This window comes from Elephantulus edwardii, unplaced genomic scaffold (assembly GCF_000299155.1).
Source record: "Elephantulus edwardii isolate Elephantulus edwardi_28Jun2011 unplaced genomic scaffold, EleEdw1.0 scaffold00452, whole genome shotgun sequence".
NCBI lineage: Eukaryota > Metazoa > Chordata > Mammalia > Macroscelidea > Macroscelididae > Elephantulus > Elephantulus edwardii.
In genome coordinates, this window is record NW_006400202.1 from 392,847 (window position 1) to 420,330 (window position 27,484).

Consider the following 27,484-nt stretch of genomic DNA (forward strand, 5'->3'; position numbering starts at 1 on the left):
CCTGGTTGTGCTGCCTCCAAGATAGACGTGTTTGTTCTTTTGGTTCATGACATAGTCAGTAAGTAATTTTCTCCAACATCACAGCTCAAAGGCATCACTTCTTCTTCTGCCACCCTTACAAATTATTCAATTTTCAGATAATTGAGGAAATTGAAAATACCATGACTCGGATAAGGCACACTTTTAACTGATAATCCTTGCTCTTTTAGACTTTAAAGAAGTCCTTGACAGCACATTTTCCCAATGCAACAGGTTTTCGACTGTTGCCATGGTTGTTGATTGTGGATTCACACACCAAGAGCATCTGAGGGAACCAGCATTCAATAGTCGAAATAGACCACATTTGGTATTCTTCAGTCTCTGAGAGGTGCGCCCTCGCTGCTAACTAAACAATTGGATGTTAGCACCCACCCAGAAATACTTCATAAGAGAAACCTGGAGATCTACTTCTGTCAAACAAGCCATTAAAAACCTTATAGAAATACCATTTGACCCAGCAATTATACTAGTAGGAATATATCCCAAAGAAACCAGAGCTGCAGCCCAAACAGATATATGGACACCGTGCTTATTGCTACATTAGTCGCAATAACAAAGAGATGGAGCAAGTCAAGTGCCCATCAACAGGTGAACAGATAGAAAAACTATGATATATTCACACAATGGAATACTATGCAGCCCTGAAAAACAAGGAACTCATAAAACATTACAAAACATGGGTGATCCTGGAGGACATTAGTGAAATATCTCAGTCACAAAAGGACAAATACTGCATATCACCACTGTTATAAAACAAGACTGGCATGAGGATTGTGGGAAAACTAAGAAAAGAGGAGACAAATAATGAGCACTGCATTAGAACAGATGAAGGAAAGAACCGTTTAAAAGGGATATATGATTAGGCATTATGACAACTTTCCAGAAAAGGAGGTACATAGTAAAGTGGACTTGGCGGGATTGGGGAGGAAATTATGCAACAATGAATGAATAATTTCTTTTTTAAAGTGAACTGGGGGAGTGGTAGGGAGAAAAATATGCAACAATGAGTGAATTAAATCCAACTTTTCTGTAAACTTTGTTAAAAATCACAATTTTAAAAAAGGGCGGGAGAGAACCCTATAGAACACTGGTCTACTCTGACTCACATGGAGGTGCCAGAAGTGAATTCTACTCAATAACAACTTTCCTTTTTTTCTTTGATGGGTGAGGGTTAGGGAAGATGACAGCTGCTGTATTCCAAAGCATCTTATCCCTCTCTACATGTCTCACTCTGACAGAGGGACCCTCAACTCAAAAGCTCCCTATCAGCCAGTCTCTCAGTTCCCAACAAATGAAGTTGGTTCCACACAGGGCTGAGTCATACTCGCCGTCCTCGAGACAACATCCCCATCATGCTGGCAGCCACAGAGACTTACTGTCAGGCCGGAGAATATGAGCTTTGCCTGACACTTTTTACAATCACTAACTCAGCCAAAGGGTGCAGAGGCGGGGAGAGTGATCAAAAGCACCAGAGAGAAGCAGCACTCAGTCACTACAGAAAATCAAAGCAGAGATGGTTTAAAAATGGAAAGGGCTGAAGAATCTGATGGCTGTGCTTCTGCAGGGCATGAGCCGATCTAGAGTAGGAATGTCTATGAGTCAAGCCCATGATAGAGAATAAGGTCTCCGCCTATACAGATGACAATTAAGGGCAGACAGAGAAAGGGAGGAAGACTTGGCAATGCCACTGCTGTCCCAGGAGAGGCAGCACCAAAACTTCGGGTTTACTCATCAAGATGCCATTCAGGAGGCGGCTGAGAGCCTCACTGTGGTGAAGGTTAAAGAAAGGTGATCTTTTGGGGTAGGGTGGTCCTGTGCATGGTAGGATGTTCAGAGAACCCTCCACTCCTTGTCCTCGACCCACTAGATACCAGTAACACCATCCTATCCAGTCATCACAACTACAAAGGTTTCCAAACATTGTGAGATGTCCACTGGGGACCAAAATTCCCCCAAGTAGCAGACCCCTGGATTAGATTGAGGTCAGTGAAAATGTAGTGGTCCCTGGGACAAAATCGGCTCAGCAACACAGAAAGGACACATTTTATGTCTGCAAATGAGGACCTTCCTTCCAGGGGCCATCATCCCATCAGTAGGGCAGCTGCCTGCCTCACTGGGTGTTTCAGAAAACCCAGATGCCAATGGAGGCTGCAGGAGCAGGGAGAGGCAAAGGCCTGGTTGGAAAGTCTCTTCCAGGAGGGACTCACAGTGATCTGGCAACGATACGTTCCAGACTCCAGGAGATGTGGATAGACAGACTGACAGGCCCTGGGAAGCACAAAGCCTCACTTACCTGGGGGTACTGGCTGCTCTGCAGCCTCCCCCAAGAATGGCCATCACCCCACCACCACCACCTGCTAGCCTTCAGGGCCAGATCCCAAGTCCTCCTTGGGGAAGCCTTTGAGCACCTGTGCCAGGCCTTCCTGGCACCATTGTCACCGAGCTCTCCTGAGCCCCTGACATCAGGTCTGGTCTCTTACCAACCTCCACCCCACAGACCGTGGGTGACCTCCACCTCAGGGACCACAGGATGTGGTCTTCTGCACACTTGATCGATCTCTGCGGATGCAGGCAGTCACAGAGCCCGTTCACAGCCTGTTCCCAACGATTCCTGTCAGGAGCTTCTCCAGCTATCCTCCCCCCAACTTTCCTGTCCCACTGTCCCCACAGCTGTGCAGAAAACCTCACAGGTTCCAATGGCACAGATATGTGTCCTCATCCCTCCTCACAGAGTCATACCAGTTCAGGAAGGGATCATGACACTCTGTCATCAGAGAAACTGAGGCTTAGGGCAGAAACAGACGTGCTGGAAGTCAGGCGATGTGACAGCAGCAGAGCCAGGACAGGACTGAGCCCTCAGACTTCCAGGCAGGTTCTTGCCCTGTGGAAGCTGACCTGGTGCAAGAAGGCTTGGGCAGGTGAGCTGAGGGTGCCTGGCAGCCATCGGAGGGGAAGATTGGCACAGCTGATGCACAAAAGGATCCCTGCCTTGACGGGGGAGGAAATACGAACAGGAGCCTGGGGTGAGGGTGTCAGCAGAGGAGTCAAAGGTAGAAGCCCTCCCTTGGGCGGGGTACTGCTTGAAGTGAAGTGGGAGCCGGGCTCCAGTCCCTCGTAAGTTCTAGTTGCAACCAAAATTACATTTTAAATTTCTCATCTGGGCTTCCAAACAAAAACATCTGTGCCCCAGCCGCAGGGCCCGGTTATGAGTTCTTTCCTCTTGTCTCTGGATCGCTGACAACTGTCTCATTTTGTCTCACTCCAGCGGGCCTGGAAGCCTCAGAGAGGTCATCATGTGTCTTGTTTGGAAATGATCATAAATGAGTGTGTTTTTGCCGAGATGCTTCGAGGACAGCATTACTGACACGAGCAAAGGGAACAGGAGACTCTGAGGCCGAGCCGTGCGTCACTCCACGCTCAGAGGTGGGACCAGGAACCAAGCATGCTTCAAATTAGGGTGCTCTTCTCCAAAAGCAAAACCAGCAGTCTGTTCTTGTGCAATATCACCATGGCAACAAAACCAGGTGGCAGGAAGTCACACTGCCCGCCCAGTGACCTTCCACTGGCCTGAGACAAGCAGGGCCCTTGCTTTAAAACCTTTGAGGTTCTTGACTCAAGGTGCGTCCAGGGCACTGACCTCCATGTTGAGCATCTCATTCTTCATGCCTGTGAAAGGAGGGGTGATGCTGGGTGGGATGTTCCCGTGCAGTGCGAATGACTCACACTGTGAGGTTAGCAGTTTGAGTCCAAGCAGAGGTGATTTGGAAAGAAGGGCTGGTAACTTCTGAAATATCAACCACTGATATCCTGTGAAGCATAACTCTAATAGCATGGTGTCATCATGAGTTGGTGTTGACAGCAATCAGTTATGCTGGGTGGTATCCAAAGGTCTTTCTGTGGATCTAATTGAATTGCCAGACAGTCAAGTGGGTGATGTGTTTGTGCTGGGCCAGGGTGAAGGATGAGGATTCTCATGACTGAGCTAGGTTTGAAGTCGAGTGGTGTATTATCCCTGGGTTTAACCTGACTCCCATCAAAGTGTGAGCTCTTGAGGGCAGGAAGCAGGTTTTACACAGCTGCTTTTTCTCTGAGGCCAGCTCAGAGGTTCCATGATAATTGAGTGATGGGAGAGATTTTCTATCTCCCCACTGAGTTTGGCCTCTCCTATTCCTAGTATCCTCATCACTGGGTCAATGGGCAATGACATAATGGATGGAAAAAAACTAGAAATTGTCAATGATTTCATCTTACTTGAACCCACAATCAACAACTTTGGTATCAACAGTCAGGACATCAAAAGATTAATTGCACTTCCCAGTTGTCGGAAACCTCTCCAAAATGGTGAAGAGCAAGGATGCAATTTTTAAAATTCAAGTACACATGATTCAAGCTATAGTCTTTGCAATTACTTGCTATGCATCTGAGACTTGGAAGTGAATAAAGATGACAGAAAAAGAATCAACATCTTTGAGTTGTGGTGCTGGAGAAGAGTACTAAACATTTCATCAACTATTAAGAGAATAAATAAACAAATTTGTCTTGGAGAGGGTGCAGCCAGAGTGCTCCTTAGATGGAAGGATGGTGAAATTTTATTTCACATTCTTTGACACATTGCAGGAGGGGCCAGTCCTTGAAAAAGGACATGATGCTCGGACAAGTGGAGGGGCAGCAATAGACAAAACAACCCTCAATGAGATAGAGTGACACAGTGACTGTAGCAATGAGTTCAAATGTGGCAGAGATGATGAGGATGGCACAGGATAGGGTAAGGTGCATAGTCATCGTTCACAGGGTCACTCTGAGTCCTAGTCAACTCAACGGCATCTAACAACAACAACAACAACAACAAAAACCCTGTTATCTCCAGAAAGTTCCACATAGTGACCAACTGAGTCTGAGGAGGCACTGGGGATTCCACTGTGTGCTTTGATGGCTATGTGAACTTGGGCCACAGCACCCAGGTCCTGACCAGACAGGGCTTCCTAAGGGGCAGAAGGACTTGCCCCCCAAGGGGTAGACTTCAATGACCTTCAAGGCCACTTTCCCAAGTTTCTCCCTCTGAACTGTTTGAGAATTTCTGAGGAAAACAAAACGCAAAGCCTTTGTAATCCAACCCCTCAGAATGGGATTCCAGGTTGGGCAGCTGTTTCCCATTACAGCGGTATGTTATCTGATGGCACGAGAGGGGGGCCATGTTCCCACTATTCGCTCGCACACTCGGCTGTTCCCAAGATAATACTGATATATCTCACCATTTAACTGTCCAGGGAGACCCACCATGATAGGACAGTGATGGAAATAGGACAGGCTGGTGTCAAGTAAGTTGTAGCAGAAAGCTGAAGCCCTCATACCTGGGGTTGAAGGACAGTCACTAGAGCTGGACCTTACCACCAGCCAGAGTCTGAAGGGTCAGCCTCTTACTCAATCCAGACGCACATAAGTCAGTGAGTGGGGTAGATACTGTCCTTAGCACTTAGATCCAACCCATCTAAACCTCAGTTCCTGCTGAGCAGAGTAACAGGCATCTTACAGAGCAGAACTGCCCTGGAGTATTTCCAAGTGCTGTGATCTCTTTCTTGGGAGGCACCTCTGGGTGGATATGAACCATCAACCTTTCAGTTTGTACCTGGGCATTTAGCTTTGTGAGACATCTAGTGGTTCTCAAAGTGGAATCCTTGGATCAGCAGCATTGGTAATACCTGGGGGCTTTGTGGAAATGCAGATTCTCAGCCCTTTTCTAGGCTGCTGAATCAAAAACCCTGGGGTGGGAACAGGAACATGCCCTTGGTGATTCTGATTCTCAGCCAGGTGACTTGGAATATTACTCCCCTCAGTGTTGAGGGTGGGATTCTCGGGGCAGTTGTCCATAAATGTGAGCTACGCAAGAGGATTATTTTCTGTTTTTTGAAGAGTTGGGAAAGGCCATTCAGTTTTGCCCAAGCTCCCATGATAGCAATGTTCAAGCCTGAACCATGTGACCAGACCGTGGATTCCCTTCTGGCACAAGTGGCCTCCCCAGCTTTCTACATCACTTCACTGTCACCTCCTAGCAGGTGGCCTTGAGAAAAAGAAACAGGATTCTCACCTTCCACACATTCTTTGTTTCAGGTTCCCAGCTAATACTCAAACTCAGTCACCATCTATCTGTCCATTGGTGGAGGCTTGTGTATTGCTGATACTAAACAGGTTTTAGTGGAGTTTCCAGACTAAGACAAGGAAGAAAGGCCTGACAATCCAAAACCCAGCTAATGAAAACCTTGCAGCAATCAACGGCCTCATCATATTATACATGGAGGTCACCATGACTCAGGGGCCAACTCAATAGCAGACAATTACAAGCACAGGTCCATGGGGAAGGGAGGAGTGAACAGACACGGGAGAGGACCTTGGGCCCTGATCCACACTGGGCTCCCTGGACTGAGTGCCCCCCCCCCCACACACACACACACATTGCCAGTTAGGACTGACCCCAAGTAGTCTGTCCCAGGGGCCTATGCTGGAAGTACTTAGTGAGTCATATGATGGAGGGTTCTCAGTGATGCTGGGGTTCAAGAGTTATTCCAGAATGAGCAGCTGGAAAGGTCCCAAGGTGACGGTTCAGAAGAGGAGATAAACCAGGGGGTTCAGTGAGGGTTCCAAGGGTCTCAACCCCATGGGCAGTGCAGGGAGGACGCCCAACCTCCCGTGCTGTCCTGCAGCTGTGCCAAGGCCGGTGTCCTGTTCTTCCTCACTGCTGACTCTTCTCTCATCACATTGAATGAGGGGCCCTTTGTACATGAAAGGAGAGTGACCTGCATGTGCCCTTAATCCTGCCGACGAAAGAAGCGTGGGCATGTGACCCCACAAGAATGCTTTGTGCCTGTCCAGGGTTAGCCTGCGGATGGATGCGCGAGCCCGCGGCCGGAGTCAGAATGCCCTGGCGGTTCCTCCCATTTCCCCTTCCTAGTTTTTCCACGGCGCACATGGAGTTCTCATCTCTCTTTGGCCTCATTCAAGGGCTCTTGTCTGCAAGCAGGTGGCAACCCTGGACTCAGGTCAGCCCCCAGCCCATGACCTACCTGGGGTCACAGACAAGCAGAGGGAAGGGACCTCAGATACTATACACAGTTCTGACCCCAACAAATTTACAAACAGGGAAACCGAGATCAGCCTGGGGTCACATTCAACAACATGTGACTGAGACAAGCATAACAAGCGTGAACCTTCACGGAGAATGTGGTAATGTCTAGGCACTCTCCTCAGAACATTTAATCCCGATGACAGCTGTGGGTGCTAACTACTTCCATTATCCATTATAGAGACATGAGGTGCGGAGATGAAGTCCAGTGACTTGAAGCCAGAATGTGGCAGTACTGGACTAGAACCCCAGAGCCCAGGATCAGGCTCAAGGCCACGACATTGTCCATCCCTCAGGTCTGTTCCTCCTCCTGCATAGTGAGGCCTCCAGGTCACTACTCAATAGCTTTGTGTGATGGTACCTGGACTGGGGCTTCCCAGCAGCTGCAACAGGCAGAGGTGTGGCCTAGGCCCCAGGCTGTCAGGACGCCCAGTGGACTTGGATCAAAGTAAGCCCTGCTCGACCCACTGTGGTAACTGGGTAATCCCCTCCTCTATGTGCAGCTTCCACTCCCTGACCCTCTTTGCTATGTATAGAGCTAGAGGAGGGTGGACCCTTGGGCACCTCTGCTCAATGTTCCTAGTGCTTCAGCCTGTTCACACTGAGGCAGAATCCTCCAACTCCTCCCATGGAGGTGCTGCAGCTCCAGCTACCCAAATTCCACCAAGGCTCTCACTGTTCAATGCCACTCAAGTCCTATCCATACCCACCACATATCCATGCTCACCACACGTGAACGCCATTCACACAGCTATGCCCACCACTCCTCTATCCTCTACACATCCACTCCATCACATATACATGCCGTCCACACATCCATGGCCACTGTATATCCATGTGCACAACACATCCACGTCCACCACACACCCACACCCACCACTCATTCATGCTCACTACACTTTCTTGCCCACCTCACATCCATGTCCATCACACATCCATGCTCACCACACATCCACACCCACCATGCACCCACTCCCACCACAGTGAATGCATGTGTCCCCGTCTGTTTTGGGATGACAACATTCTGCCTCTAGCAGCTGCTGCCTTCTCACCCCCTGCCAAAGAAATACTCAAAAGTTCTGAAGGCATGTTAACTTAAGCATGGCCACAAAATCTTACATACACATATATACAGACACATTTGTTGTTACTGTTGTTACGTGCCATTGAGTCGAGTACAACTCATAGCTACCCTATGAACAACAGCCCTGAACCTTGTCCTATTCTGTGCTATCCTCATCATCTCTGACACACTTGAATCTGTTATGGCCGTCACTATGTCCATCCATCTCATTGAGGATCTTCCTCTCTTTTTACTGACCTTTTCAAGCATGGTATCTCTTCCTAAGGAATAGCTTCTCCTAGAAATACGCCCAGGACATGTGAGATGAAGCTTTGCCATTCTTGTCTCTAGGTAGCACTCTAGTTTAACTTCCGTCAGGACACATCTGTTTTAGCAGTCCATGGAATATCCAACACCTTTCTCCAACACCACAACTCAAAGGTGTCAATTAACACCACAACTCAAAAGTGACAATTCTTCTGTCATTCTTTTTCATTGTCTAGCTCTCAGACACATAGCAGATCGGAAAGACTATGCCTTGAGTCAGGCATACCTTAATCTTTAGACTGACATCATTGCTTTTCAGGACTCTGACGAAGTCCCTGACTGCAGACTTTCCCATAGGTTTGGCTAACATTACGAAGAATGAGAACCCCAGAACAGTTAATTGTGCTTATATGAAATCTGTATCTAAACCAAGAAGCTGTTGTCCAAACAGAACAAGGAAATACTGCATGGTTTAAAACCAGAAGGGTGTGCATCAGAGCTTTACTTTTTCTCCATACATAACCAGTCTGTGTGCTGTGGCATCAGGATCAGAGGAAGCCTCATCAACAACCTGCATTATTCAGATGACACAGCCTTGCTTGCTGAAAGCGAGGAGGATAAAATGTTTGCTGCAGAAGATCAAGGACTACAGTCTTCAATACAGATTACATTTCAACATCACGAAAACAAAGGTCCTTATCACTGAGCCAATAGGCAACATCATGATAGACGGAGAAAGGATTGATACCATCAATGATTTAATCTTACTTGGAACCACAATCAAGTACCAGCAGTTAGATCAGAAGGACTATTGTTTTGAGTAAGTCTTCAGTCAAGAATCTCTCCAAAATACTGAAGAGCAATGAAGACTTGATCCTCTTCAGCAAACTCCTCAAGTCCTCCTCATTTTTAACAAGTGCGGTATACAATATTACACAGATACACACACACACACACACAAACACACATACTTCAGTACTGAGGTTTTGCAATCTGCAGAGCCTCAGCCCAGCACACTATCCTGATTTCATGAAGTCCAGAAGCCCGTTTTCCTCCCTGTATCCTCATCCCACCTCCCAGTCACTCAAGTCAGATGTGCAGGATGGTGGCCTGACTCACTTGGTCCTGATGCAAAGCTCAAGAGGTGGGACGAAGTCATTGTCCTTGTCTTCAGGGGCCATCTGTGTTGTATCTAGAAGAGGGAGATAGAGTGAGGCATGAACACATCAGGGCAGGCAGGGGTCAACCACACTCCACACTCGCTCTGGGGTCAACACAAGCAGAGTCCTCAACTCTTGGGACCACCTCTCTGGTGTCTTTCCTCTCTTCTTTATCTTCCACTGACAGGCCTCATTTCAAACTCACTCACTTCTCACCTCTGTGACTACAACATCATCTACACTGGTCCCTACCTGTAGTCTTCATCCTATTCCCAGAACCTCCCTTTGCCTTTGGTGCCATAGTAATTGTTTTTTCTACACATGTCTGATCTAATCACTATCCCACTCTAAAACCTTCTATGGCTCCCTAGTACCTGACGAATAAAATCTCAGCTTTTCAGCATGATCTTCAGGGCTCTTCTCTACATGGTTTCAACCTCACTTTACACTCTTAAATTCATCAACTCCTCAGGGCTGATCTCTGTTCTCTCCTGTTTCCAGCATTTGCCGTCTGCTCTCTGAGCCCCAACACTTGAGTCTAATTTTTTCTCTGACTGCCTCAAGCAGACATGCTAGATCCCTGAGCAAGCTGGAGGCTGGGTCCCAAGGACAAGCATGGGGACAGGGAGGAGAGACACCCACCGATGGTCAGTCTGATTTGGTCCTGTTGGTTGGCCAGGCCATCATAATAGTACAGGTCAAAGAGTCGCTCCATCTTCCAGTCACGAAGAAGCTCTGGCTGCAAACTGAAAAGCACACTGAAGTGGCTCTCGCTGCACACCACCCAGATGGGGAACCGTGGGGTCTTCAGGAAGCAGCCTACCTGCATGAGGAAGAGAAGTGGGCAGAGATGCCTGACTTGTACCATTCATGGGAAAGGAGGCAGGGGACCTTCTACCCAGTCACAGTAGGGAGTGATGCCTCAGAGAGACCTGAAAGGAGGACCATGGTCTGTATATGATTCGGGTAATCTTTGGTGCTGCTCAGAGCCACAGACACATCCCTTAGCCGGTTATTCAGTGGGAAAAAGATGTCTCAGCCTGAAACCCAGCACCACCTTGTCCTTCATGTCCCACAGCCAGCTGATACCCAGGGCTGCCTCGGAAGGCTGCCCATCACCCACTTGTTCCCTATGGGTCCCCTATCCCATCACTTGAGTCTTGACAATAATTCCTCACTAGTTCTTCCCATATCCTGTTCTTCCTGACCCCACAGCTACCCAGAAACTTTACTGGACCTCAAGCTAATCCCAACACTGGAGCATCTACGCATTGGGTTTGCCATCCACTAGCCTGGAGCAAGGCCACACCTTGCTTCTTAAGATCCCGGATCTGGTTAAATTATTATACTGGGCAGCATGAATTTTACCTTCTTTTAAGCTCCCAGGAAACTCATCACTCTCCACCAGTCAGCTCTCCCACAGTGCATCATGCTGCCACCCAGTGACCCCTCACCTGCTCGTGACAATGATGCTGTCCCCTCAGCACAAAGATGAACAAATAAAAGTTTGAAGGATAAAGTTTCTGGTGGATAAAGTGGAACTTGGCCTAGAATCATACCCAGAAGGATAGTTAGGACTTAAGCCACAAAAAGATGGTAGGAGGGACGTTAGGGTGAGTAGTCTGCAAGAGGTACCAGGAAAGACAGCTAAGAAATATTCAATGAACTGCAGGACCGAAGTAGCTTGAGGCCAAGGCAATACCAGCATAAGACGTTTGAGCTTTCATCTGCAGATGACAAGGGATTCCTTAGGAAATTTTTAAGTAGGGGCATTTCAAGGTTAAAAGGTCTTTGGAGAAATGAGTAGCTAGAAATAAATGTCAGGACTCTAAGTATGTCACTAGCCTGGTGCTCCCAGCTTGGGCTAGAACAGGGAGAGCAGTGGGTGGAGCCCTCTGTGAGCCCCTCCTCAGTGGGACCTGGCATGGCCTTTCCCCACCCTGAGCCCCATTTTATTCAGCTATGTCCGTGCTGCGGGCCAGGCTGCTTCCCGGCCTAATCCCCACCAGCCCCAGTGAGATGCTTGCATGCTCAGGTATTTGCAGCCTCAGCCTGTGGATTAAAGAAAGAATGGGAATTATTTTTCCAGTGGGGAGAAAGGCATACTTTTTGTGAACTGCAACACCGAAGGGTAGCCTTCAGTCTTCCTTGGGCCCCTTGCATCCTGTTTGAAGCTCTCTCTGGGCTGGGCAAGATTAGGATGGAGGGGGGAAGAGCAGATGTAAGAGGATGCTCTTTACAAGGCGCTAATCACTTTTGTATTGTCCCACCTCCCATCTCCCTGTCATCACCAGGCCAATGACAGCAGGCTTGGCTGGTTGGCAGCCCTGTGTGATTTGGGCTAGTTCTCTGGCCACTCTAACTCGGGATTTTCCCAAATGCCTCATCTGTAGCAGATCACCCTCTCCAGCTTGCCCTGCAACAATGAAGAATCCTACAAACGTGACTGCAGGGCCTGCCCCTAGGTAGGATGGGGAGGAATTAGATGTCTTAGAGAATGTGGCTGAACGTGCCCAAGCCTCAATGCAAGCTTGGCTTCTGTTCCATGCTCACTAGAGGCTTTTCTGATTAGGACATTGCTGGGAACAGGGAACCCTCAAGGCTGGGGACCCGGGACTCATTCATTGCAGGAGAAAAGAGCCCTGAAGGCAAGCAGGCAGCGACATTTGCATAATCAGCCACCCTGAATTTTCCTACAGAGGACCCAAAGGGCAGCTTGCCATCTATGCAACAGGCACAAGATTAAGGGCAAACAAGCAGCTCAGGGAGTTTATAAATGAGCTTTCTCATCCAGGCGCCCCCTTCCAAGTGGGTGACATTTTCCAAAGTTAAAAATTGGCTTCCTTTGGATTCTTGGGTAGGAGATCAAAGGCTCGGGGTGGGGAGGGGCACACTTTCTCCAGTACAATCTGAGGCTTTCTCCTGTTGGCGGAATTTACAGCAAAATTAGAGACTAACTCTTAACTAGTGGTGGTCTCAGTTATTTAGCGCTGCTGTAACAGGAAAGTCATGAGTGAATGGCTTCAACAAACAAACTTCTTTCTTACAGCTTAGAAGACCAGGTGGCCGAATTTAAAGCACAGCACTAGCGGAAGACTTCATACGTTGACTCTGGTAGAAGATCCTTGTCTCTTCAGTTTCTGCTTCCTGACATCTCTGTATGTTTTGCTGTCTACCTTCCTCAGGGCCTTGGAAGTTCTCAGCACAGAGGCCCTGGACCTAAAGGACCTGCTCTGCTCCTGGCTCTTCTTACTTGGTAGTAGTGAAGTCTTTCTCCTCTGACCCCCTTTCTCTCTCTTTACCTTTTGTAAGACAAAAAGTATGACTCCAGCAAGGATGGAACTTGAGTAAAGATGTGACTTAAGGTTGGGGACTTGAGTAAGTGTGTGACCTGATTCATGTCCTCTTATAGGCTATGAGTCAAAATACACCTTATCTTAATCTTGCGTCATGGACTGAGAGGCACTAGGGAGCTCTGGTGGCTTAGTAGCAAGAAGCTACTCTGCAATCCCAAAGACACAAGGTTCAAGGCCACCAAGCTGCTCCCTGGAAGAAGGGTGGGCAATCTTCTTCTGTGTGAGTAACTGCCTCTGGAAACCCGCCAGAGGGTCAGCTATGGGCCGGTTCCAACTCTATGATATACAACAACAACAAGAAGAACACGATTTATAATACACACACAAAAACAGAGGATAATGATGCAGATTTCAAAATGGAAGGCAGAGACAGTCACCCAATACAGGGAGTCAGAGTCTAGCTAAACTGCCGCAGTTCTATCTATGGCCGTGTTTTTCAATCTTCTGGGGGTGAGGGCTGTAAAGATCCTAAGCCCATCCATGGATTGATTGCAAGACTGAAAGCAACCAGTTGCTGTCAAGTCAATTCTGACTCAGAGAGACCCCATGTGTATCAGAGCACAACTGGGATATACAGGATTTTTAATGCCTGAATATTAAAAGTTTGCCAGTCCTTTTTCATGAGGTGCTTCTAGGTAGACTCAAACCTCCTTGGTAGACTATGCTTTTCATATAGTGACCAAGTGCAACAACCAACTTAACCACCCAGGACTTTACCAGGGCCCAAGTCTCAACATGAAAAAAAAAATCAGTCTTTTACCACTGATAAAGTCACAATCTAGCCTCTCTAAAGATAACATCCAATCATTCAAACATCAGGAAATCATTCAGTATGATTTATATCTATATCCAGGCACCATGCTAGCCATTGGGGATAACCAGTGAAGAAAACATGAACAGCTTTGGCTAAAGGAGGCATAGTACATTAATGGGGAAGACAGGGAGTTATCAAATAATTGTGCAGACTCCTCTGTATGACACTTCATTAAATCCAAGGTGCCATCAGAATCACAATTATTTTTTATAGCAGGAACAAACCTGCCAATCAAAGTCTGGCACACCATTACTTATAATCATGCAAGTAGGAAAATTTCAAAATGGATAGAAGTGTAGAAGTGATGGCTGTACAACTGATGAAAGACATTAATGCCACTGAATTGTTCACATAAAAGATGTTGACAAGGTCAGAGTTTTATATTTACATTGTTATTATTGTTGTTCAAGTCACCTGCAACTCATAACGAACCTATGTACCATAGCTCCAAACCCTGCTCTATCTTGAGCCAATCTCATTGTCTCTGACATACCTATCCCCATTACCCCAGTTATTGTGTCAATCCATCTCATCTAGGGTCGTCCTCTCCTGTGCTGACCCTCTAACCTTCCAAGCATGACGTCCTTCTCCAAGGAGTGGTCCCTCCTGGCAACATGCCCGAAGTATATGAGACAGAGTTTTAAAATCCTTGCCTCCAAGGAACAACCTGGTTTCACTCTCTTCAGGTCAAATCTGTTTGTTCTCTTGGCAGTTCATGGAATGTTTGGTACTCTCCTCCAGCACCACAATCCAAAGGATTGATTCTTCTCTCACCCTCAGTCATTGTCCAGCTCTCTGATGTGTAGCAAGTAACTGTGAAGACTAAGGTTTGGATTGGGCACACTTAAGTCTCTGAACTGACATCATTGCTCCTCAATACTCTGGAGAGGTCTCTGACAGCAGATTTCCCAATGCAGTTCGTCTTTTGATTTCCTGACTTGTGCGGACACAAATGTTGATTGTGGAAACAAGCAAGCTAAAATTTTTTAACAACCTCAATCTCCTGAGAATCTTTGTTTTCTTGATGTTGAGCTTCAATCCATATTAAAGGCTGCAGTCCTCAATCTTCTGCAGCAAACACCTCAGGTCCTCCTCAGTTTCAGCAAGCAAGCTTGTGTCATCTGTATAAAGCAGGTTGTTAATGAGTCTTCCTTCAATCCGGATACCACATTCTTCTTCTAAGTCCAGCCTCTTGAATGATCTGTTCCACATATAGATTGACACACACCTTTCCTGATGAGGGCTCTGGTGGCCTAGTGGTAAGAAGCTGTGCTGCAATTCTGAAAGCATGTGGTTCTAACCTGCAAGCTGCTCTGTGGGAGAAATAAAGACAATCTACTCCTGTGTCATTAAACTGCCTCTGAAAACCCACAGGAAAGTCAGCTCTGTTTGACAGCATACAACAACAACAATTATATACATTTGCCATAAAATTTTTAAATTTTCATTTTAAGTAAGAAGAAAGTTTATATCTTAAAAACAATGAATGTAGTACTTAAAATCAATAAGAGGCTGTGAAGAAAACAAACTTAAGAGGAGCCCCACAATTTAGTCTGTACAGAATAGGAAAGGCTTCTGTTAAGACATAAAGCTAACATTTGAAGGAAGAGCAAAGCACCTTGGGTAGAAGGAACAGCATCTGCAAAGGCCCAGAGGTGAGGAAGAACCTCCTAGAAGACAGGCTAATGATGTTCAGGGCTGGAAAGAGCATAGAAAGAGGGGAGGAGACAGAGAAGAGCAGAGACAGGTCTTCAAGGGGCTATAGGCTAGGAAAGATTTTATCTGGAGTTTAGCCTCAGAGGATGGGGAAACTACTGAAGAGTGGTAGATATTATGTAAAAGAAAGATATGGCCCTGTGTATCTTTCCACAGATCATATAGGCTTCAGAGAAGAGACAGGGTCGGGAGGGGGTGAGGACAGAAGCTGGAGACCAGCAACGCTGGTGACTTGAACTAGGATGATAGAGACACACGAATCACAGAAGCCGATCACAGTAGAAGCAAGGGCCTACTGATGGGTCAGACGTGCTTCTGGTGTGAGTAACTGGGCAGTACCATTGGCTGCACTGGGGGAAACGAAAGAGCAGAGATAGTGTGTTCAGAACTCACTGCCAAGTTCAGCCTTCAGGAAGGCGTCATGAGTATACCCCTTAGGTCATGGGGAAGTGTGCAAACAACACCTCCTTCCTCACCCAGCTCCTCCCAGGCCTGTCAGTCCTCACCATCAGCTCTAGCACCAATAACCCAGTGAGGCTTGGCTTTCCAACCACTGTCTAAGCTCACCCAATCATCTTTCAGTGAGCCTCACACTAGACCAGCCAGACCAGCCCACCGGGGCCCCAGAAGACACTGCCAGGTGTGGGCAGAGGCTGACAGCAGGGGTGCATTCCTCTGGCCCAGACTTCCCCTACTTTCCCAAGTCTATCCAAGTGTGAGACAGCTGACTAGCTCACCGGTAGGGCCTCCCATCAACTCAGCGAGAGGCAGGAGCAGCCGTGGGAAGTGCAGACAGGCTGGGAGTGAGAGGCAGGCCAGGTCTGTCTCCTGGGGTGGGGGGATGAAGCTCCGGCCCTGTCCCAACCACTCTGCTGTGGACACCTTGCTGTCCCCAGTGCAAGGCCTTCCCGAGGTCATGTGCATCGACCAGAGAGGAAACCAGAACTGGCTGGAGCAAGGCCAGTTCTGACTCCAAGTCCAGTTTTGGGTGTTGGATCTCTCCAGGGATACCTCTCTCCATTATGCACAACTACTTATGCAGGGCACAGGGGCAGAAGCGATGGCAGGAGGGGCCAAGAGACGGGAAAGCCCCTTGTCTAAGCTTCCAGGCCCTGCTTGGGCCTTTGGAGGAGGAAGCAGAAGCTGAGGACTAGCCCTCAGTGCCCTCGTGACCGTGGACACTCCTTTCTGGCACAAAAGAGGGACACTATCTGTAGAGAGCACAGTGCCCACTGCTCGGTGGGCAGCAGCAGCAGCAGCAGGTCTGAATGAAACCTTGGAGTCTGTGAGGGAGTGGATTGTTGCAGGACCTACATTTCTATTGCAATAACAGAACCTGATTCCAAAGGAACGAGGACTTCCAATTGGTTTTCCCAGCAATTGCTCTCAACGGACCAAAGAAAAATAGTTTACTTCTTGACCAACACCCTTAGCCCAGGAATGATACCAGTGTTCACGGAGAGCCTCGGATTCCACCAGCCCGGCAGAGGTTATCTCTCTCAGCCCTGCATACTTTCGGAGCCCACCCAGGGTCTGATGCTTGGAGCCCTGGTGGTTTCCACCAGCCACGTGGCCACGTTCCTGGGCTTCCTCAGGACCCAGCGCATCGCAGAACGAGCTGCCATCAACGATTTTCTTTTAGAACTCTGATCTCTTCCCCAAGCAGATCTGGAATGGGGCCGTATCACTCGGTTCACTCACAATGGGACAGTAAGCCTTAACATCCAGATGGGGTGGATGCAACAAGATCCTAATTCAAAACTCTAGTCCCCAGAACCCAGCAGATCCATTTGCCTGGCACTGTTGGCATGCCCAGCTCTGAACTTGTTCATAGGGGTTCATGGTGGGTAGGTCAGGGCTCACCTCTACTTTCTAGGGACATTTGAAAGGGTGATTGTTGTTGTTATGTGTGGTCAACTGCAACTCATAGGGACCCTATGTCCAACAGCTCTGAACTGTGCCCTATCCTGAGCCAGTCTCACTGTCTCTGACACACCTACTCCCACTACCCCAGTCATTGAGTCAGTCCACCTCATCTAGGGGCTTTCTTTCCTGCACTGGCTTGCTCTTCTCACAGAATAGCTCTTCCCCTATAATCAAGCACAGAATGACAACTCCAAGAAGCCCTGAGTGCTTTGCAGGAGTGAAAACTAAGACTCAGGTTTGATGCAGGTTAGGACAAAAGTTCCCCTGCTCAGTTTCCCTTAGTGCTGCCCACACTCCCTGTACCCCTCAGCCAACTTCACCTGGAGTTCACCCTTCCAAGACCTGACTGCAAAGAGAAGAGATGGATGGGCCTACAGGCCAGCCAACAGACCAAGTGGGCCCTGTCCCCTCCTCCAACACACACACACACACACACACACACACACACACACACACACACACACGGTTCATTAGAAGTGGGACAGCAAACACACATGTGTGCACACATATTCTTTCTCTTACACATGTTGTTGTTGTCATTGTTGTTATGTGCTATCAAGTCACCTGCCACTCGTAACGTCTATATGCACAGTAACTCTGAACCCTGCCCTATTCTGAGTCAGTCTCACTGACTCCAACACACCTACCCCTTTTACTCTAATTACTTTGTCAATCCATCTCCTCCTGGGTCTTCCTCTCTTTCACTGCCCCTCCACATTCCAAGCATGATATCTCTCTCCAAGGACTGGTCCCTCTTGGTAAAATGCCCAAAGTATGTTGAGGTAGAGTTTCAAAATCCTTGTCTCCAAGGAGCAACTTGGTTTCACCCTCTCCAGGAACAGACCTGTTTGTTCTCTTGCAAGTCTGTGGTATGTTCAATACTCTTCTCCTGCACCACAACTCAAAGGCACTGATTCTTCTCCTGTCATCCATAGTCATTGTCCAGCTCTCCAATGCATAGCATATACTCACAGACATACACACGCATCATCCACACCCACATACATGCACACATGCTCACACACACTATCACACAGCAACACTGTGACCTCCCAATCCCCAAAAACTCCTTTAAAGCCACTTTGTCCTGGACATGGTATCAGCTGTGTCTGGGCCTGAAGTATGTGCCCACACTACATGGCAACGAAGCTGTTTTTCTTTTCAATTCCTCTGTGATTCAGACTGGGCAGGAGTTCAAAATTCTACCCCCACCACCCCCACCCCACCTTCACACAGCTCCTCCCCTCCTCTCATTGGTCCCAGGAAGCCAGGCACCTTGGCTTTTCTGGGGGGTGAACGTGATGTCTAGCTACCTGGCACACGTTGTAGTGCTCAAAGAGAGATAAGAATCCCACATCGCTGCGGGCAGCAATGCCTTTGAGAAGCGTGATGTTCCCATTCCCAGAATCCAGCTCAACCACGTCGTTGAAAACGTTGGACACGGCTCTTCCGGTCAGGAGCAGATTGACAAGTTCCTGTTGATGAAAGAAAGACAGAAAGCCAGTCAAGTCAGTATCAGCTGGGGAGATTGGGAGGGGGAGACTGGAAGCAAGAGGGAAGAAGGGTGGGGATGGCAAGAGACCATGACCTTGAGCCCCCACCAGCCCTCACGGAAAAGCTGCTAGTGTCTTTCACAGAAGCTGTGCTAGGAAACCCCGCTCTTCACTCTGCAAGCAGGTAAGGAGCAGAGCTCTATCTAGGTGCAAAGTTCTCCTTCTGAGTCCCTTAGTAGCTCACTCTCATGTCAGAGCAGCTTTGTGAGGAAGTAGCTTAAGTGGGTCATGAAGGATGGTGGTTTATTTAAATAAATTCTGTATTTTAAAAGTAGTAGGGTGGGCAGGGAGAAAAATGCAACAATGAATGAATGGAAATCCAAAATTTCTGTAAATATTCATTAAAATTAATTTTAAAAAAAAGTCTTTTAGACGCCTAAGGAGTGGTAAAAATAGTGAAAGGGTCCTCGTGTACCCTTCCCCCAATGATAACATCTAACATAAAGAGAGCAATATTATCAAACCCAGGAAACTGACAATGGGAGAATGCCGTTAACTGAACCAGAAACCTCATTCAGATTTCACCAGGGATAAGGAGTTGAGCTCTGATGGCCTAGTGGCAAGGAGCTACACTGCCAACCCAAAGACATGTCGTTCAAATCCATCAGCTGCTCTGCAGGAGAAAGATGGACAATCTTCTTCCACACAATTTGCTGCCTCTGAAAACCTGCTGGAGGGTCAGTTATGAGTAGGTTCCAATTCAATGGTACATAACAACCACAATAACAACAAAGAGCTGGAGAGAGAGTGAGGGATGGTGTTTTCAAGGCAGGAACAATGGAAGTGGCTCCCAGGTCTGGCAGGAGCCCTCTCTGTGTCACCCAGCCACGCAGTGCCATTAAGCATCCCGAGGCACCACGCTGCTCAGCCTTCAGACTAACAAGTGCTCCAAAGGACACACACTGTATAAGAGCACTCTTATTCAAAGATACAGAATGATTTACAGAGAGACTCTGTTATAAAATGATTGCTAGGAAGGGGAAGGAGGAATAGGAAACTCATTAATAGACTGGGCTCTATGAGGAGAAGTGTGGTGTCAGGATTGGTGGAAGATCTATCAACAATCTGCGTTATGCAAATGACACAACCCTGCTTGCTGAAACTGAAGAGGACCTGAAGCGCTTGCTGCAGAAGGTCAAGGACTGCAGTCTTCAATGTGGATTGAGGCTCAATATCAAGAAGACAAACATTGTCACCACTGGACCAATTGGCATCAGGATGGATGGTGAAGAGATTGAGATTGTTCACAACTTTAGTTTGCTTAGCTCCACAGTCAACACTCTTGGCACCAGTAGCCAGGAAATTAAAAGACATATTGCAATGGGAAAGTCTGTTGTTAAGGACCTCTCCAAAGCACTGAAGAGCAATGGTGTCTCTCTGAAGACTAAGGGGCATCTGATACAGGCCATGGTCTTTACAATCACTTGTTATGCGTCAGAGAGTTGGACAATGACTAAGGAGGATAGAAGGAGAATTGATGCCTTTGAGCTTTGGTGCTGGAGAAGAGTATTGAGGGTACCATGGATTGCCAAGAAAACAAACAGATTCATCCTGGAGAGAGTTAAACCAGGCTGTTCCTTGGAGGCAAGGATTCTGAGGCTTCATCTGACATACTTTGGACCTGTTGTAGAGGGACAAGTTCTTGGAGAGGGATGTCATGCTTGGGAGGGTGGAGGGACAGCGCAGGAAGGGAAGACCCTTTATGAGGTGGACTGATTCAGTGACTGGGGTAATTGGGATGGTTGTGTTAGAGACAGTGTGATTTGCACAGGATAGAGCAGGGTTTAGGGCTGTTGTACATAGGGTCGCTATGAGTTGCAGGCGACTCGACGGCATATAACAACAACAACAACAAAGACCTATTAAGATGGATGAAGGAAAGACAATATGGAATGAATGGGTAATAAGACATTGTGTGTATTGTAATTGATATTCTGGAACAAAATGCATGAAAAATTGGGGGGAAACCCATTATGCTTTGTAAACCTTTTCTCAAAACACAATTAAGAAACAAAAAACAAGTGTTCCAGTCACAAACATCAGGAATATAAACAAGATAGGGCTAGTTGTCTTATTGATTTCTTTATCCAGTGCCTCCTGGGTCAGAGGTAGGCCATCAGGGCTGGGTACGCCTTTTTGCAGGGCATTGAGAGATTCAAGCTCCTGTTATAAATGGGGAAACTCAGGACCACCCAAGTTACACAGCTGGCTTGTAGCAGAAATATGCTTACTGCCACTTGCCCAGAGTCCCTCTCACCTTGCACCTGGCACCATGGGGCTAGTCAAGGACTAAGGGTGACGTGAGACCCACAAGGTTGCTAGGTACTGCTGCTCAGCTGAGGGAGCACGCAGAGAGGACGTGCAGTCAGGACCCTCTATCTTACCCCCTTCTGCAGGGCTGGGGAATGTGGCAAGCAGGGGGAATACTTCCCAGGCCTTGTGGAAACAGTCACAAGGGCCCTTTGCCCGATATCCACTCCGGAGGGCAGTTTATGAAAGTGTTTTCCCCTGATTGTGAGAACGACATCCGGGGTCAATAACTCCTTCGGTGAACTCAACACTTCTGCCCCAGTGACAGTAAAAGAGGCCCCAACGAATGGCCGCTGAGGGGCCCTCCCTGGAGGGAGATAGCAGTGGGCCTCATTGTATCTCTGCAGAGGAAATGGGAAAATGATTTAGAGGAAATGTTTGCTCTGAGATACTGTGCCTCTGGGGCAGCTCCGCTCACAATGTCACAGCCTTTTCCAGGCAGGCTTCCCTGTTGGGTTTTCAAGGACAAAGTGGGCTGGTTGTCCACTCTTGGATGGCATGAGAAGGAAGACGGAGGGCCTACAGGTCCTACCAGTCCTTCGATTCAAAAATCACCTGAGAACAAAGCTAAGCGGCCACTTCCCAAGGCCTTGTCTGTGGAGCAGACCCTGCCCTCTCTGGGGCACTTGCTAGAAACAGCCGATCTCAGGCCCTATACAAGCTCGTGGAATCAGAACCAACTCTGAAACAAGACCCTCAAGACACTCATGTGTGTGTTAAAGTGTAAGAAACAGAGGTCTGGTTCAAATGTCACCTACAGAAAAGGGAAGATGTTCCAAGGATGTCCCAAGATGTCCAAAGCCATCCTGCAAGTGAGACATGGGAGAGGGTGGACCCTAGCCTAACGTCTGTCCATCTGTCTAGCTGTCCACCTCTAGTCCACATGGCTCTGCCCTGAAGAAAGGGAAGCTCCTCCCAGGCAGAGGGCACAAAAGTGAGAGCTGGACAAGCCAGGAGGCCCAAGGATGGCCACTCAGCCTAAAGCTCTTCTAAGAAAGACATTCGTTAACCAACTCCATGCTCTTCAGGTTCCTGACAAAACCACAGGCCCCAAGCTCACTCCTTAAGGGCACCGAGGAGATTTGAAAAGTTGGTACAAATGAGCTGGATCCTAGACAGCAACTGAGTCCAGTGAACTGAGCGGCTCCCCCTTAGCTGTTTTTGCTCCACATTCTGGCCCCCACTTACCACTGAGATGGCCCCTGGGAGGCACAAATAGTTTGCTTTCAGCTACTAACCAAAAGATTGGTGGTTCAAATCTACCCAACAGTACCATGGAAAGTAGACTTGCCAATCTACTCCCAAAAGATTATGGCTGAAAACCCCCTGCAGAACTCAGCGCTGCTTTGTAACCACTGAGCAGCCATCGGTCAGCATCATCTCAACCAAATGGGTTTATCCCACCAAGAGTTAGATTTTACTATGGCCAGGCCACGGTCTTGAAAATCACTTGTTATGCATTAGAGAGCTGGACAATGGCCAAGGATGACAGAGAAGAATTGATGCCTTTGAGTTGTGGTACTGAAGAAGAGTACTGAACAGACCGTGGACTGCCAAGAAAACAGGTCTTCTTGGAGGCAAGGATTTTGAAGCTCTGTCCACAAACTTTGGGCATGTAAGCCAGGAGAGACCAGTCTTTGGAGAAGGACATCATGCTTAGAAGGGTCAAAGGACAGTGCAGGAGAGGAAGTCCCTGGATGAGATGGGTTGACACAGTAACTGGGGTGATGGGGGTAGGTGTGTCAGAGACAGTGAGATTGGCTCAGGATAGCGCAGAGTCCAGAGCTATTGTGCACAGGGTCACCATGAGCCATAGTCAACTAGGTGGCCCACAACAACGGCCCCTGTGGCCACTTGTCGTGGAGGAAAGGACAAAGTCCAGGTGTCAGATTTGGCTTCTGGTCTTCATAATTGCTCAAGAGGTGCTTGAACAGGCCCTTTCTCCTGGGGTCACCCGAGCACATGGGAAATCAGGGATCAGCAACTGTGCTAAAGGCTGCTGGGAAAACAAGGGTTTCTCTTATTTGAAGATGCTGAGGCATGAAGCTGCTGATGGCCTAGTCCACAGGGAACTGCACTACTAGCCCAAAGCCCACACCTCTCTGGGTGTTCAAATCTCCCAGCTGCGCTTTGGGAGAAAGATGAGCAATCTCACCCACGCAATGTACACCCTCAGAAACCCAGTGAAGAATCAGCTAGGAGTGAGTTGTTCCGACTCCACAGCAATGAGTGGGGATTTTTTTAAAAAAATTTAATTTTTTAAATATTATGATTTATTTACAAAGTTTGAATACATTGTTTTTCACAAAAGATCCTTCCCATTTCCTTCACCCCACCCATCCTTCAAATTGTGCAACCCTATGACACACTGCTCCCCTTCACCCTACTATTTCCACCCTCCCCTCGGTCTTGGATTCTCATACTCATTCCACAATAATGGTTTTATACAGTATTTGTCCTTGTGGGACTGAGTTAATTCACTCGGCATAATGCTTCTGAATGAGATGCAACTGTGAAGAGGTCCAGGGTAGTGTGCTGGTTGTACAGCATCATATTCCCTATAGCTTTATGCTCACACCAGATGCAGCAAAAGTTCCAGAAATTAGAGCTAAGCTAAGTTCCTTCTAGGTCTTCCTGCCAATAAGCCAAGCACTGGTTGACACATTTCAGCTACGTGGAGAGGTCTAGCAAAATGCAAGAGAGGAGAGGTAGGGGAAGATGAGAGATGGCCCTGACCCCCGGTACCCCTTACCTGTGTGCAGTATCCATGGGCACCAATCAGATGATTGGTGGGGACATCGAAGTCCTGGCGAACACTGGAAAACATGGCAGGGGCTGCGTTAGCACTTCTCTTCTGGCTCTGGCAAACCAGACACACTTCTAGGAGTGGGCTGGGGCACTATGGGTCCTGGGCTGAGGCCTGAAATTCTAGAACTGGAGGGAAACTGGGCTGTATGTCTGTGCCCTGCAGAGAGGACCCTCCTGGCCAGAAATGCCTTCAGCCAGGGTGCAGGGCTCCTTAAGCACCCCTCACTATGTCCTTGGGCAACAGCCTCCACTCTACAGACACTGGAGGACAGGAATTGAAGGATGGAGATGCAGAAAATGTCCTGCATTCATACCCTAACTATTGTTTTGCTGGATTGGTCCATGTCCTTTCATCTCTGGTCCTCAGTCTGCAAGCCTGTTCAATGGACAACATGGTCTCTAAAACCTCTGTGAGTTGTAAAATTAAAGCCACAGCCCCGGCCCCTGAGCACAGATCTCAAACCAGATGCTGCACACACAAAGTTCACGCAGCTCATGGGCATCGGTGTTGGCAGGAAGATCCCAGGGAGTCATGCCCACTATCGGAATAGATCATCCCCCCCCCCCCCCAAGAGACACAAGGTGAAAAGCCCACGTGCTGAATGGGAAGGATGGATTTCTGGGCTTAGAAACAGAACCATTCAGAGGTGGCACTTCAGCAGTAGCCCCGATGCATGTGATAGGTGAAGTGACTCACTCCCTGGATGTCAAAACCTTCCTGTTCCTGGGCCAACACCTTAGAATGGATACTTTATTCCTTTTACTATTAAGTCCAACATGATCCATCACTACTCTTTGCAAAATGGAACAAGACAGTGCCCAGGCCTGTGCTAACCTCACCATCGGTGGCAGCTTGGACGACACTCTGCACTTTTCTCTAGGGCTTTCACTGGCTAGATTTCAGAAGTAGGTCGCCAGGACTTTCTTCCTAGTCCCCCTCAATCTGGAAGCTCTGCCGAAGGCTCTTCAGCACGTAAGAACACACAAGCATTTCCCCCCACGCACGAGGTAGGTAGTAGCTGTGAATGGGGTGCTTTGGCCGGGAGTCAGCCCCTTTGGAAGACAAACAGAACCGTATTGTTGTACCGAGCCTCATATCAGATAAACAGGAAAGGCCTGCATCTGTTGTACATGCTCAGTGGGTAGCAATTTCAACCATCCAACTACCCTGCGAAGTTGGCCTTGCTGTAGTTTGTAGATGTAGTTCCCAGTCCTCTCTCCCTCCACCTCTATGTCCCCCCACCCCTCTGTACCATGCAGGGGCCCTCTGCATCCCTCACCACACCCCAAGGAAAACACCAAGAGGTGGCCCAGGGCTAGGAAGGACTTGCAATCAAGACTGTTACTTTTGCTTTTAGTGGAAGAGAAGCAAAACATGAGCTCAATTCATGCTTTTAATCTGAAATCTGCCATGAGCCTACAAACCTAAGACACTCACCCAGGCCCCTGTAGCCTCCCAGATGGGGTTACAAATTCCAGCTCCCTGAGCCTTGTGGGGAAAAGGCTTTCTTGTGGTTTTAAAGAGCCACGATGGAGCCATGAAGGTTGTGGTCCACGCAAGAAGGCTGTGTGATGGCCGTTCCCGGGGTCCTCTGGGATGGGCCTCTGCACTCGCCCACCACACAGCCCTGCAGGCCTGGGAAAGAGCCAGCTCGGGGTGAGTAATGACCCAGCATGGCGTTCAGCTGGCGCTAGCTCAGCCCAAAGAATTGATGGAAGCGCTCTCCGAGGCAAATCCAAGCATCTTCTGAAGAGAGGAAAATAGCCTCAAAGGAGTCCTGGGTGTACTGATAAGCATCACTGGCCTCAAGCCACCGTGCAGCTTTCCGAAGGGGTCAGATCTTCATAATCCCACAGCCTCATGTTCCCCCAGCGCACTGTGGAGCCTGCGTCAGCCGGGAGCGCAGGGACACGCCGAAAGCACAATGGCAGGAAATGGTAATTGCATCCTTAGGTGCAAACACGATGGGAAATTCAGAAGCTGCTGGGATCTTAAAAGGGGGCAGCATCTGTATTTCACGTTAGGGCGTTTGGGAGATGCCAAGGATCGGCTTATGGCTTAAGAGATTTACAACCTTGGTGATGGCCAGGCCTCCTCTGAGGGAGTTCCCCAGAGGGCTGCATTAGAGGAGTCCTTGCTCGGCTAGGAGAAGTGTGTTCACACAGCATGACCCTCAGGAGGCCCGTTTCAGCCCTGGCTCGACAGCAAGCTGTGCCCCTTGCCTCTCTGGGCCTCAGTCTACCCTTTTATAATAGGAGCAGCTTGGATAAGAAGAGTGTCACCAATGTCTTCCCCCCCCCCCAATACAAGTGTGAATGCAGAAGCCCAGTCTGATGTAGATAAAGCTGCTCTGGTTGAAAGCCCACTCCCACCTGTCTTCTCCGAGACCTGCCAAGCCCCTCTGGGACATCTTTGGTTTCTGGTGACAGTCAGCAAGTTGAAAGCAGAGGCTGCTATGCTGGAGGGGCTGCCTGAGCTCTGAGGTGCCCCTTGTTCTGAGCTCTGAGATACAGGAATGAGGGTCCCTTCCCGAGAGATAAGTTAGCAGCTCCAGCTCAGGGTCAGGTTTCCCAGGCCTAGGTGTTGGACAGCCCTGGAGCCTAGGGGGACAGGGAGCTGGGTAGCAAGGGTCTCCCTAGAAATCTATTCCGAGGAGAGAGAGAGACACAGAGACAGAGAGCCAAAGGACGTGCTGGGGCTGGGAGCCCGAGAGAAGAGGTTGGCCTTTCTGTTCCTTCTCAGCCTTCTAGAATGAAAGGTCAGACCCCTGGCACTTTCTCTCTTTCAAGGGGCAATGCCAGCAGCTGCCGCCAGACCTCACTGTCCCCAGAGAGAGCCCAAGCCTCTGGGACACACTGGCAGCAAGAGAGGCAGAGAGTTCTCTGCCCAGGATGCCAGCAAAGATGGGCCTTCCCACACCCTCGCCTTGACACCAATCAAAAAGCCCCAAGAAACCACACAGAGAGGCTACTAGGGAGGGAAGCCCTCAAAAGTCAACATCTTGCCCCTGAGAAGACATATATCCAGGCCTACGGCCTAGAGCTGGCCCAACTGTCACCTCTAGCCACATGCCTGGGGATTTCATCACACACAGACTAGAGGCAGGTGAGCCTTCCTTCTGCTCAGTGCCTGGGCCTTTCAAACTTGCCACCCTGTGAGACCAGAACCATCTGTATATCATGGGTGGGGGCACTGAGCCCAATGAGGGGGGCGGTGATCTGTGGAGTCACTCAGGGAGTCAGCAGATTCAAAACCATACAGTAGCCAGAAACCTGTGATGACCAGGAGGTCAGCCAGCCGCAGGCAGTCCTAGAAGCCCATGGGGAAACCCAGGGGTAAGGAGCTGCCCTGAGT

The 27,484-nt window shown here is 48.6% G+C and overlaps 1 pseudogene; it reads right to left on the minus strand.

Moving 5' to 3' along the window:
* Positions 1-9,601: 9,601 nt before the first annotated feature.
* Positions 9,602-27,484, minus strand: part of LOC102869327 — a 33,953-nt pseudogene continuing 16,070 nt past the window's right edge.